Source organism: Muscardinus avellanarius (assembly GCF_963383645.1).
Source record: "Muscardinus avellanarius genome assembly, chromosome: 8".
NCBI classification, from domain to species: Eukaryota; Metazoa; Chordata; class Mammalia; order Rodentia; family Gliridae; genus Muscardinus; species Muscardinus avellanarius.
In genome coordinates, this window is record NC_137794.1 from 72,776,870 (window position 1) to 72,790,106 (window position 13,237).

General features: G+C 38.0%; 1 protein-coding gene across 1 annotated transcript in view; it reads right to left on the minus strand.

Moving 5' to 3' along the window:
• The window catches only part of MAN1A1 (mannosidase alpha class 1A member 1), a gene marked incomplete at both ends in the record, with an annotated part of 186,164 nt that overhangs the window by 32,011 nt on the left and 140,916 nt on the right, over positions 1–13,237 (minus strand). The window lies entirely within an intron of this gene.

Genomic DNA, 13,237 nt, shown 5'->3' on the forward strand with positions numbered 1-13,237 from the left:
ACTCTCACTTTCTTCTCCTTCCCAGGAAGATCCCTTCTCAGTGCAGCTCCTGGTACCCCCTAATTTCCCAACCAGACTCCTCGGGCTAACCCTTTCAGCCTTGTCACTGCTTCCGCTGCCAGCTGCTGAGGACACTGAAATACAGGGGAATGAGACAGGTGGTGCCTGGAATCCTAGACTAGCAGGAACAAACAAAGGGACCTGAAAATCACGTACTCATTTACTTTAGAAAATGCACTAGAATTTAAATTCTGGGAATGTGAATCAGTTTTTATTTTCCTTGTTGGTTTAGATCAAAGGAAGGATAGTCATCCAAAGGGAATGAAGAGCTACTTTCAGATTTCATTAACATATGGCCTATGCACAGAGCAATTGTTCATTAATTTGTTGCAATGATGTATCATTTTTCTTTTATTCCAGGCATCCCATTAGTAAACAAAGACAAAAACTATTAAGCAAAACTGCAATTTCTATGTTGTAGAGAAATATTAAAAGCAGAATTGCAGCATAAAGCAGGATCAGGGTAAGAGGAGACACTGACTTCCTCCTGGAGTAGGAAGAGGACAGGGTGTTGAGGAAGCCTGGCCCTCCCTCCAAATCCTCAGGGGCTGGCTCTTTTTAGCTCGGGAAACTAGAGTGTGTGGCAGCACACTAGGAAAGTTTTTTGTATCCATACATTTGTTTCCTGCTATTAATGAGAGTCAAGAAAAAACCAAAGATACAATGAAAACTTTGCAATTGTTAAAAAAAGATATTCTTTCTCCTTCCTTCTTTTGATATTTGTCATCAGAAGGAAAATAGCATTCTTTCCTAGCACTGTTTAATTATATAAGGAACAAGAACATCAAATACACATCATACTAATGGAGAGAAAGCTGGGTTTATAATACATGACATATTAGCTTTGGTGACTGTATATTCACAACCTACAGAATTAATATATTTCATTAAAATATTTACAAGATCAGTGGTTGTACTGGCTCTTAAATATACAGCAAGGAAGTAGTTCAAGAAACTACACAGGGTACAACTGTATGTCTGTATATAGCTATTATACAAGGTTACTTTTTTTGTACTGGGGATTGAATCCCTGAACCACATACCCAGTCCTTTTATTTATATATTTTAAAATTCTGAAACTGGGTCTTGCTAAGTTGCTGAGGCTGGCCTCAAACCTGGGATCTTTCTATCTTAGCATCCCAAGTACTGAGATTACATGCATGTGTTGTTGTGCCAGGCTCACTTTTTTTTAAAAATTATTTTTTTAGGTGAAGCAAAATATCCTACAGGTTGACCTGAGGAGACCATGGGTACTTGTGATCAGCCATCAGAGTCAAGACATGTATTTCCAGAAAATTCTGCTGCCAGTCTTACACAGCAAATAGGCACTGGATCAAAATCAAGTTTGGTCACTTGCAGAAAGGTGAGGATGAACAGAATAACATCTTAAGTCCTTTTATGCCTCCAAATTTTGCATCTATTGAGGAATCTATATATGTTTAACACTTAAATCACTACAATAATATATGAACAGTGGGCATTTGACTCTAAAGTAGAAAGCTTTGTGAAAAAGGGAAATAAACACAAAGATTTCTGATCTTGAGTCTAGGGGTCAAGGGAGTCTGGGTATCTCATGTTACCAAATGCCAGACATTCTAGACTTCTGGGCCAAAATGACTGTCATCCCTGGGAGTGGGAAATTTAGGACCTCTTTAACTTCAGTTCCATTATCAGTGTTTTAAAGGTGGCTGTATTCTTTATCTGGCTTATTTTATGAAGATTACTAATATGCTAAAAAATATTTTAAAGACAAAATACTAGTTTGCATCCAGAAACTGTTAGTTCAATTGGATTATTTAAATATTCTTAGTTTTGTTATAATGACTACTTTAAGCCACAAAGACGAGTTAGGGTATGCATCTGTATACATAAAAAGAAAATTCCCATGATCTGGGGAGCTGCTAAATGTCAAACTGCTGTAGAACTCCTGCTTCATTCACTTCTCTTTCCTCAATCCCTAGTTCTTCCATTTTAAACTGGAACATTCCTTAATATGCATGTTTCAATTCTAATTTAACTTAAAAATTCAACATTCTCTCCGGGCATAGTGGCACACGCTTATAATTCCCACACTTAGGAGGCTGATATAGGAGGATTGCACAGGTTGGAAGCCAGCCACAGCTACTTAGTGAGGCTCTCAGCAACTTAGTGAGATCCTGTTTCCAAATAAAATATAAAATAGGTCTGGGAGTATAGCCCAGAGAGAGAGAAAGCCTCTGGATTCCACCCTCAGTACCACCACCAAAAAAAAAAAAAAAAAAAAAAAAATCTACAAAGGTAAAAATTATTTAATAATAAAGCATATCACCACAAAAATAACTGGTTTGGGCAACTGAATATAGGAATATGTATTTGAAAGAAATGAGCCACTATGGTTCTTTGAAAAATGTGGGGTGCTATTTCATTTCCTTACAGACTCTAATTTGAATGCAGTTTATTAGCAATTGTGATGGCATACTTTTTCACCTCATTATATTCAAAAGCAAGAAGGCTTTTTTTGACCTCATAACTGATAAGCAATGGGCATTATATTCTTTTCTTTTTGTCTCCTGAAAATGGTGAACGGGTCAGAGAAAGGAACCACATTTCTAATGGTGCTGTTCTATTCATGTTTGAGTCTCATGAAAGGGCTGTTCTCTCTTTTCCTAGAGCCTGTGATGATTCAAGTAACTGGAGGGTTTCTTGATTAATGGAGTATCCTTTCAAAATAACCTTAAATGAAGATGACTAAAGGTATATTACTAGTGACTAACAGTATATTTTACAATGACTGCCCAGATAATACGCTGAATCATTAATACATATATTTGGCGATCTAGTATAACCAAATACAACAAGAATTAGAAAAAACCTGAAACAATTCCAAAAAATTTCCAGATGAGTATATACAAAGCATTCAGTAGATATATGATCTTTTAGCTATAACTTTTGATTTTTGTCCCTTGCTGATTGCTATTCTATACAAAGTAGGAAGTAAAGAATTTTCATTAAAACAAACGTCTATATTTTATAAATAATAAAAATAAATGTATTTTAGAGGATCTTGTCCAAATAATTTCTGATTACGGAGATTGATCAGTGAACAAATTCCCTTCAAGTTCATAGTCCACAATATGGTTTACTTCTTGGGGATGGATTTATCAATTTGGGGAAGAAAAACTCATCCATATCCTTACACAGGGATATTTAGCTCAAAAGAACAAATGATCTGATGTTATTCCTTTTGAATTTTGGTACAAATTAACAAAGAATAATTAGAAATTTCATGAATGACTCAGTTAGCTGTATTCCCAAAGCAAATTGATTTTTAGATAAGGCAATTTCAACTTCACTTACAAATGTCTCCTTCCTGAACAGGTTTGCACAGTGCTTATCTTTCAAGTTTATATTATAAGATCTCGATAAGAGTTTGAGAAGCAATTCATTAGCACTGGAAGACTAGCCAAGATTCTACTGTAGCATATCTATAGAAAAGTCAAGAGGATTTCCATAAGAAGTCTCGCCTCTCAGGGAAAAGGTAGCTAATAAAGGATAGACCTTCAGCCAAATTTATTCATAATCCATAGATACTACTTCTGAACAACTGCTTGTGCTTAGATCTCCAAAGAATATCCCCACTTAAACTTTTTAACCAAGGATCAACATAGTACTCAGCACTCCATATCCTGCTCAATCCCATTGTGGTTAGTTATTTCATGGAGAGTTGAAATTGAATACATATTAGTTTATTATAGTCTTTGCATTTGACTGTATTGAATTGTGAGGTAATAAGAAGGCTACAAAGACTGAGACAATGAGAAGTACTCTAAAATTCCATAAACAACCTGCTTTTGAGGTTGGCTCAATTTTTTTTCTAGTTATCCTTTATTTTTTTGTTTTGTTTCTTGATGCTGGGGATTCAACTCAGAGCTTTACACATGCTAGGCAAGCATTCTACTGCTAAGATATATCACAAGACCATGTAGTTGTCATATTGCTATCAAGGAATGCATTGTAAGTTGAATGCAGTTTCTGCCCAGATTGTGGGCAAATTTATATTTAAATCATATAATTCCATATTTACTATCACTATATATGTTTCCTTTGACAGCCAATTTAACAACATTCTTCTTCAAAATGGCCACAAGGCTTACTTTACTATCAAAACCTTGAAGTGGTCTAAAGTTTTGGTATCTAATAGTTGAGATAAGGTGAAAGGAAGAAGATAAGGACAGGGTGATAAATTCTTCTGGAGGCTAAATTTTATTCAACCTTTATATTTTACTCTGAATCTGTCTGATGTAACCTTCTGAAGGCTAAATTTTATTTGATTTAAAGATTTAAAAAAAAATCTGAATATATGTTCTCCCCATTTTGGTGATAATTTGTCTTTTTAAATGAAATCAAGATATTAATGGTTTTGTTTTGTTTTTTTAGTTTTTCCCTGGGGGGGAAAATACTGGCTACCTAAAGCTACACTCTCAATAATAATTAGAAAAAAAATACTCTGTCCTTGAAAAGTTAAAAGCCTGGCATCAGTGATCTTAAGACAGTTGAAGCAATGGAGCAATTACTCTTGGAAAGAACAGTTCACTATCAATTATGTCAAAACTAATGTTAGTCTTTGGCAAAAATTCTGAACTACATACAGATCCTACTAAATGATTCTGTTGAACAGGTTAAAAAATAAACACTCTGATATATATATACACACATATACACACACACACACACACACACACACACATATACATACACATCACACACACGAGAGCGCGCGCGCGCGCGCACACACACACACACACACACACGCGCGCGCACAATGAAATGTTACTCAGCCATACAAAAGAATACAATCATGTCATTTGCTGGAAAATGGACAGAACTTGAGAATACTATGTTAAGTGAGACTAGCCGGTCACAAAAAGTGAAAGATCATATTGAGGAGATAGAAAAGAAGTAGGCAGGTAGGGAAAAGGCCTCATAGAAAAACTTAATTTCCTGAGGGGCAAGGAATGCTAATTAACTTCTAAGGCTCCTAAAAAGAGACCAGCCCTTCCAAGGTTCAGAGATAAGAATGACCAAAGCTTCACAAAACCATCTGTTTACTAATCAACAAACCCAGGAGACATCCCTGGAGCAAGCCTGACACCTCTACTGAAAAGAAAGAGACCCCTCAAGGACATGCAAATACCCTATGCAAATTTTAAGAACTGCCTCCTAGACTCCAAGTAACAGAGTACTTACAGAGATATATAAACCCCTAGAGCAGTCACCAGGATGGTTACCCACTCTGGGAACCCCTCCCCTTTGGGAAGCTTTTCTCTCGCAGGTCGCGTTGGCTTTGAGAGAAGGTAGGGTGCAATTGAAGGCACTTGGCCCGGGATACACTCGGGTAGTGACCTGAAGGCCTCCACTGGACATCAAGGCTGACCAGGGCCCCTAGGGGTGACTTGCACTTCTTTTCTGGCAGATCACGTGGACTTTGGGAGAAAGCAGCTTGCAACTGAAGGCATTTGGCTTGGACAACCCTCAAGTATTGTCCTGAAGGCAGCTGCTGGGCACCAGAGTCCCAACAGCCCTTAGGGATCTTCTGCCACTTTTCCCTATTTCCTGCTGTTTCCAATAAACTTCTTGCTCCCCTTCCTGCTGTCTGCGGGTGTCATTCTTCACTGGCCACAGACAAGAATCTGCTAAGGAAACGCTGTGTTTCTTCTCAAGAAACCCCGTTTCAATATGTATTAATATGTGGAAGCCAGAGAGAAACTGGGAAGCAAAGAGGACTTCACATAAGTGAGGGGAGACACTAGTGGTATGGGAGATGAGGAATGTGGAAGAAGGTGGGGGGGAGATAACTGATGATGGAAACCATTCAGACTCTTGGTTCATACATGAAGAAATCTTTATGAATGTAGGTATCATTTATGGGGTAGGGGGAGTAAGGTGAAACCCAGAAGGAAACGTACAACAAATTCTGTGTGTATGTATGTTTCTGTCACTCTGAAATCTCAGTATGACGTATAATTACAACAACTTTTACCGAGTAAAATGTATAGTTTACATGTTTGAACTTTGGTAGCCTCATAATGATGACATTAACATTTACAAATAAAGCAACTGACTGTGGGACTCAGACAACAAAACATTTCTTCTATTTTCTAGAAGAGATTAAAAATACGTGAGAGTTGACAGACATAACTGAAGTACACGAACAACTTTATATGCATTTGCTTTGTAAAATGTAAAAAAATTGAAAACATCAGTATGTATGATACTTTGTGATGAAAAATTATAATCACTATTTTACCTTTAAGTAAGTACTCAGGTAAATTCGTGCCAACACAAAAAAACCTTGTAGCTTCGACTTTTTTTGTGTGTGGTACTGGGGATGGAACCCAGGGGCATTATACCTCTGAGTGACACCTCCAGCTCTATTTTTTATTCTTTATTTTGAAACAGGGTCTTACTGAGTTGCAAAGGGCCTCAGTAGTAGCTGAGGCTGTCCACAAACCGCAATCCTTCCTATATCAGCCTCCTGAATGCTAGGATTACAAGTGTGCGTCACCAAACCCGGCCAACCTTGTAACTTTGAGAAACTTGATTTTTTTAAAGAAAGCATTATAAATTACTAAAATAAATAATCAGAATATATATATATATATATATATATATATATATATACACACACACATATATATAATTTGGTGGTACTGGGGCTCCTGGAAACCCTTCTACCTCTGGGCTACACTCCCAGAACTGTTATATATATATATTTTCAATTATTAAAAAGAATTTTATTGATGCCTCAATTATTTATTATTATAATTCATGATATAAAATTTCTGTGGAAGTCTTTTTCATTTACAAAATATGTGACAGAGGTATTTATTGTAAGTGGTTAAATTAATTATAGTGTTCAGCAGACAATTAAATGTATTTGATCAAAATAAGTGGATTTTCTTGCTTAACTATAAGAACTGAAAAAATGCAAAGTACTACAATTTATTTTCAAGTTTTATTTAATATCTATCCTTAAAATTTATCTTTCTACCTATCACCATATAATATTCCAAAATATATTTCTAAAAAATGAATGTGATAATATCTTAGGAATTAATGTAAGTATAAAAAGTTTCCCTAGAGACAACATGAAAAATTACCTCTTACCTCTCTCCTCTCTCCCTCATTTGCAGTACTGGGGATAGAAGCCAGGGCCGTTCTACCTATGAGTGACACCCTTAGACCTATTTTTTATTCTTTATTTTAAAACAGTGTCTTAGCGAGTTGCAGAGGGCCTAAGTAGCTGAGGCTGACCTGTCTTAGCCTCCCAAGTGCTGAAATTACAAGTGTACTCCACTCCACCCAGCTTCTTTCTTGTCTCTTTTAGCTTATGGTAGCTGCAAGTCTTCCTTGGCTTGTGAGTGCTTAACTCTCATCTCTACCTCCATCTTGGCAAGTTCTTCTCCAATTTCTCCCTGTGTTTCTTCCTCTTATGTCTCATCTAATGACATTTGACATTGGATTTAAAGTCTACCCAGGTAATTAAAAATGATCTAATTCTTAGATTCTTTTTTTATTGTTGTAATTATTTTTTATTTAGTTTTTTTTCTTTATTGAACATAAGTGGTATACATTTAAATTATACTTGGTGCCCCCCCCCCCGACCCTATTTTCCCTTCTCCCTCTCCCACCAATGACTGCCCAGGGTAACAATGCCATATTCATAATTTTACACATATTCGGATATAGACCCTCATTAATAAAGTCCAGTCTTCCTCCTCCCCTATCTTTCCATTCAAGCTTTCCTGGTATTTCCCCTTCATTACCTGGAGTACCATAGGTATCCTCTACGTTCCCTAGTTTGGGCATATTAGAGGGAACATATTTACCTTCTCCTTCTGTGCTTGGCTGATCTCACTTAACATAATGCTCTCCAGGACTTTCCATCTTCTTGCAAATGATATGATTTTGTTCTTTTTTATGGCTGAATAGAATTCCATTGTGTGTATTTCCCAGAGTTTTGCAATCCATTCATCTGTTGATGGAGACCTGGGTTGGTTCCATATTTTGGCTATTACAAATTGTGCTGCTATGAACATAGGTATGCACATCTATGAACACAGGTATGCATATGTTGCTATAGTTCTTTGAATTCAACCCTTTTGGAAAAATACCCAGGAGTGGTAGGGCTGGATCGTATGGTGGATCTATTCCTAGCTTTCTTAGGAATCTCCACATAGATCTCCATAGTGGCTGAACTAGTTTGCATTCTCACCAACAGTGTAAAAGAGTTCCTCTTTCCCCACATCCTCGCCAGCATTTGTTGTTGTTTGATTTCTTTATGCTTGCCACTCTGACTGGGGTTAGATGGAATCTCAGTGTAGTTTTGATTTGCATCTCCCTGATGGCCAGTGATGAAGAACATCTTTTCATGTATCTATTGGCTCTTTGTATCTCTTCTTTTGTGAAGTGTCTATTTAGTTCATTTGCCCATTTCTTGATTGGGTTGCTTGATTTGCTAGTGTAGAGTATTTTGAGCTATTTATATATTCTGGATATTAGCCCCTTATCAGAGTGGTGGCTGGTAAAGATCTTTTCCCATTCTATAGGTTTCCTCTTTAAGTTATCGATGGTTTCCTTTGATGAGAAGAAACTTTTTAGTTTGATGCTATCCCACCTGTTAATTCTTGGTTTAATTTCCTGAGCTTTGGAGGTTTTGTTGAGAAAGTTACTGCCTGTGCCAATATGTTGTAGTGTTGAACCTATGCTCTCCTCTACTAACCTCACAGTCTCAGGTTTAATTTCTAAGTCTTTGATCCATCTTGAGTTGATTCCTGTGCATGGTGAGATATAGGGGTTTAGATTCATCTTTTTACAAATGGTTCGCCAGTTCTCCCAGCACCATTTGTTGAAAAGGCTATCTTTTCTCCAGTGTATGAGTTTGGCCCCTTTGTCAAACATTAATTGACTAAAGATGTGTGGGTTTGTTTCTGTATCATCTATTCTGTTTCACTGGTCAGTATATCTGTTATTGTGCCAGTACCATGCTGTTTTTACTACTATTGCTCTATAGTATAATTTGAAGTCTGGGATTGTGATGCCTCCTGCATGTTTCTTATTGCTGAGAATTGCTTTGGCTATTCTGGGTCTTTTCTTTCTCCATATAAAGTTCATGAGTGATTTTTCTAGGTCTCTGAAGAATGTCACTGGCATTTTAATGGCAATTGCATTGAATCTATAGATCAGTTTTGGCAGAATGGCCATTTTGATGATATTTATTCTGCCTATCCACAAGCACGGGAGATCTTTCTATTTTCCAAGGTCTTCTTCAATTTCTTTCTTTAATGTTTTATAGTTTTCGTTGTAGAGATCTTTTACATCTTGGGTTAGGTTTATTCCTAGATATTTTATTGGTTTTGAGGTTATAGTGAATGGAATTGTTTTCTTTGTTTCTTTCATTGTGAATTCATTGTTGGTGTAAAGAAAAGCCACTGATTTCTTTAGGTTGATTTTGTATCTTGCAACTTTGCTGAATTTGTCAATCAGCTCCAGAAGTCTTTTGGTTGAGTTCTTTGGGTCTTCCAGATAAAGGATCATGTCATCTGCGAATGAGGATAATTTTAATACCTCTCTTCCTATGTGAATTCCTTTGATTTCCTTCTCTTGTCTTATTGCTACAGCAAGAGTCTCAAGGACTATGTTGAAAAGGAGTGGTGATAGTGGGCATCCTTGTCTTGTTCCTGACTTTAGAGGAAAGTCTTGCAGTTTTTCCCCATTCAATATAATGTTGGCTTTGGGTTTACAGTATATTGTCTTAATGATGTTGAAATACATTCCTTCTATCCCAATTTTCTACAGTGTTTTTACCATAAATGGGTGTTGGATTTTGTCGAATGCTTTTTCAGCATTATGATGATGTGGTTTTTGTTCTTGGTTCTATTTATGTGGTGAATAACATGTATTGATTTGCGTATGTTGAACCAGCCTTGTTTTTCTGGGATGAAACCAACTTGGTCATGATGTATTATTCTCTTGATATAGTTTTGAATGCGTATAGCTAGTATTTTGTTTAGAATTTTTGCATCTATGTTCATTAAGGATATTGGTCTGTATTTTTCCTTTCTTGAGGTATCTTTATTTGGTTTGGGGATTAATGTGATACTGGCCTCATAGAAGGAATTTGGGAGAGTTCCATCTCTTTCAATTTCCCGGAACAAGTTATGAAGTATTGGTATTGGTTGTTCACTGAAGGTTTTGTAGAATTCAGCTGGAAACCCATCTGGGTGTGGGCTTTTCTTTGGTGGAAGAATTTTTATTGCCGTTTCTATTTCTTTGTTTGCTATTGGTTGGTTTAGGCTTGCTATGTCCTCTTGGCTGAGTATAGGTAGGTTAACTGTGCTTAGAAATCTATCAATTTCTTCCATGTTTTCAAGTCTATTGGAGTATAAATTTTTAAAGTAGTTCCTGATAATCTTTTGAATTTCTTCACTATCTGTGGTGATATCTCCTTTTTCATTTCTAATTTTGATAATTTGAGTTGATTCTCTTTTTCTTTTGGTTAGGTTGGCCAGGGGTTTATCAATTCTATTAATCTTTTCAAAGAACCAACTTTTTGTTTTATTGATTCTTTGAATTGTTTTTTTGTTCTCTATTTCAGTTATTTCTGCTCTAATTTTAATGATTTCTTGCCTTCTGCTGGCTTTGGGAATAGACTGTTGCAGACTTTTTAGGTCCTTGAGTTGTGTCATTAGGTTCTTTACTTGTTGGTTCTCTGTCCTTCTTATGTGGGCACTCAATACAATAAACTTTCCTCTTAATACTGCCTTCATAGTGTTCCATAGATTTTGGTAGGTTGTGTCTCTGTTTTCATTTGTTTCCATAAATGTCTTCTTCCCTAATTTCTGCTCTTACCCATTCATCATTCAATAGTGTATCATTCAATCTCCTTGTATTTGAATAATTTCTTTTGAGTTTCCTGTTGTTGATTTCTACCTTTATTCCATTGTGATCTGAAAAGATGCAAGGAATTATATTACATCTTTTGAATTTGCTGGCACTTTATTTGTGTCCCAGTATGTGGTCTATTTTGGAGAAGGTTCCATGGGCTGCTGAGCAGAATGTATATTCAGTAGTTCCTGGCTGAAATATTCTGTAAATATCTATTAGGTCCATTTGGTTTATAGTTTCCTTTAGTTCTAAAGCGTCTTTACTCATCTTTTGCCTTGAAGATCGATCCAGTGGTGTGAGAGGTGTATTAAAGTCTCCCAGAATTATTGTATTTGGGTCTTTTGGGGATCTGATGTTCAGAAGGGTTTGTTTTACAAATGTGGTTGCACCCACGTTTGGGGCATAAATATTTACTATCATTATGTCTTATTGGTGTATTGTTCCTTTCAATAAAAGGAAGTGCCCTGTTTTGTCGGTGTGGTCCCAAGATGTATCCTGGGCAAAGCGTTGCTGGTCCCTGGACACACACGCTTACTGCAAGAGCATTGCCAGATCCGAGAGTGCAGGTTGGGTGTACTGCTATTACTTGGCCCCAGTGTGAGTGGGTGCAGATGCCTAGTGCCTGCTGCTAGGCTCCACCAGGGTGCACTGGGCTGTGCTCTAGACTAGAGCCGAGTCTCAGGCTGCTGGGCGGGCAGAAACGACTGGCGGTGGGCCAGGGATGCGGCGTAGGCGCACAAAGGTCCAGGGGCACAGGAGCTGTGCAGTGTCCAGCAACAGTCTCTGCCTCCAGTGGGGCGTATAAGCTGGGGCCTGAGGAGATCACACGGGTGCACAGAGCTTTTGTCGCCTGGGAAGCAGGCTGCCGGCAAGGTAAATGCCCGGGCTCCAGCAGGGTTCGGGGACTAGGCGCACAAGGTGAGTGCCAAGTTTAGAGGTGGGGGTGGTGCGGGCTCAGGCAACTAGCAGGGTTCCTGGGGCGCAGGCAGGGTGCACGAGGACAGTGCTGGGTTCTGTGGTGTGGGACAGAAGCCCAGGGCCAGTGCTGGACCTGGGGTGCACACTAGAATCTGCAGCTTCCCTGGATGCACTCAGGTAGCTGGCTTCCTTGGTCCCGGCATCCGTGGGAATCCCTGTGTCACTGTGGTCCAGTCTTTGTTGGGCGCACAGGATTCTGTCATGGGCGCCGCTGACCGTTTTCAGTCTCTGGCTATTTCGCCGCTGTGGTATCAGTCAGGACTAGGGGATGCAGTTTGGGAGGGTAGCCCGTGCACTCCGTTCTGATGCCGGCAGGCTGCCTGGTTGTATCTGCAGCAGGTCTGATGCCCGATCTTTGTTCTTCTTCTTAGAGTTCAGGGTTTCCGCTGAGATACCTGGATCTGTTTTGGTTCCTGGGATGTATTTTGTTGATTAAGACGCTGCCTTCTAAGTAGTTGAATTTTATTTGTTTCAGCTACTGAGAAGTGCTGTGTCCCTCAGTCGCCATTTTCTAATTCTTCCTGTTTTATATTTTTATTTGGAAACAGGGTCTCTTAAGCCAGTGAGGCTGGTTTCAAACCAGCGCGATCCTCCTGTTTCCACCTCCCAAGCGTGGGATTACAAGCGTACGCTACCACGCCCGGCAGAAGAATATTTTTGAAATTAGAATAATTCTCATTTTTACCTTTAAAAAAAGAAAGAAAAATAGTCTTTCCTCTTTATGTTCTGCTAGTGGGATCTGGACTTATATGGCACTATGAATACAGAGTAAGCTCTATAGCAAAGCTTAGTAGAATTTTATATAATGATTAGGCTCAAAAGACTGTTATTCATAATCAGTGTGGATGGGGACTGGTGATGTGATGAAAAAAGTCTGTGAGAAAGAAATCCAGAATGGAAAGGGAGAAGTTGAATTGTGGACAAAGTGACCAGATTAAGACATGACTTTTCCAGACAGATCTGGTCTAAAATAAACCGTAGTAAAATGAATGAACTAATGAGAGAATTCCAGAGTTTTATGGATTGAATTTAGTCTTGGTACAAAATATCTTAAGGTTGTGATGAGTGCCTTCTTTTTCCTTGAATGCTGATTTAAGAATAATATCAATGTTTATGGTCTATTTTACCCCTTGTCCAAAATGAAAATGCTTTTTGGATCCCATGAGGAAAATGTACATTCTTAGAATTTCAGATTACCTACTTCAGCTAATAGTAGAATGTCAATGTGAAAAATGGCACAATTATCTTGTAATGTTAAGTGCTAAAAAGAAAA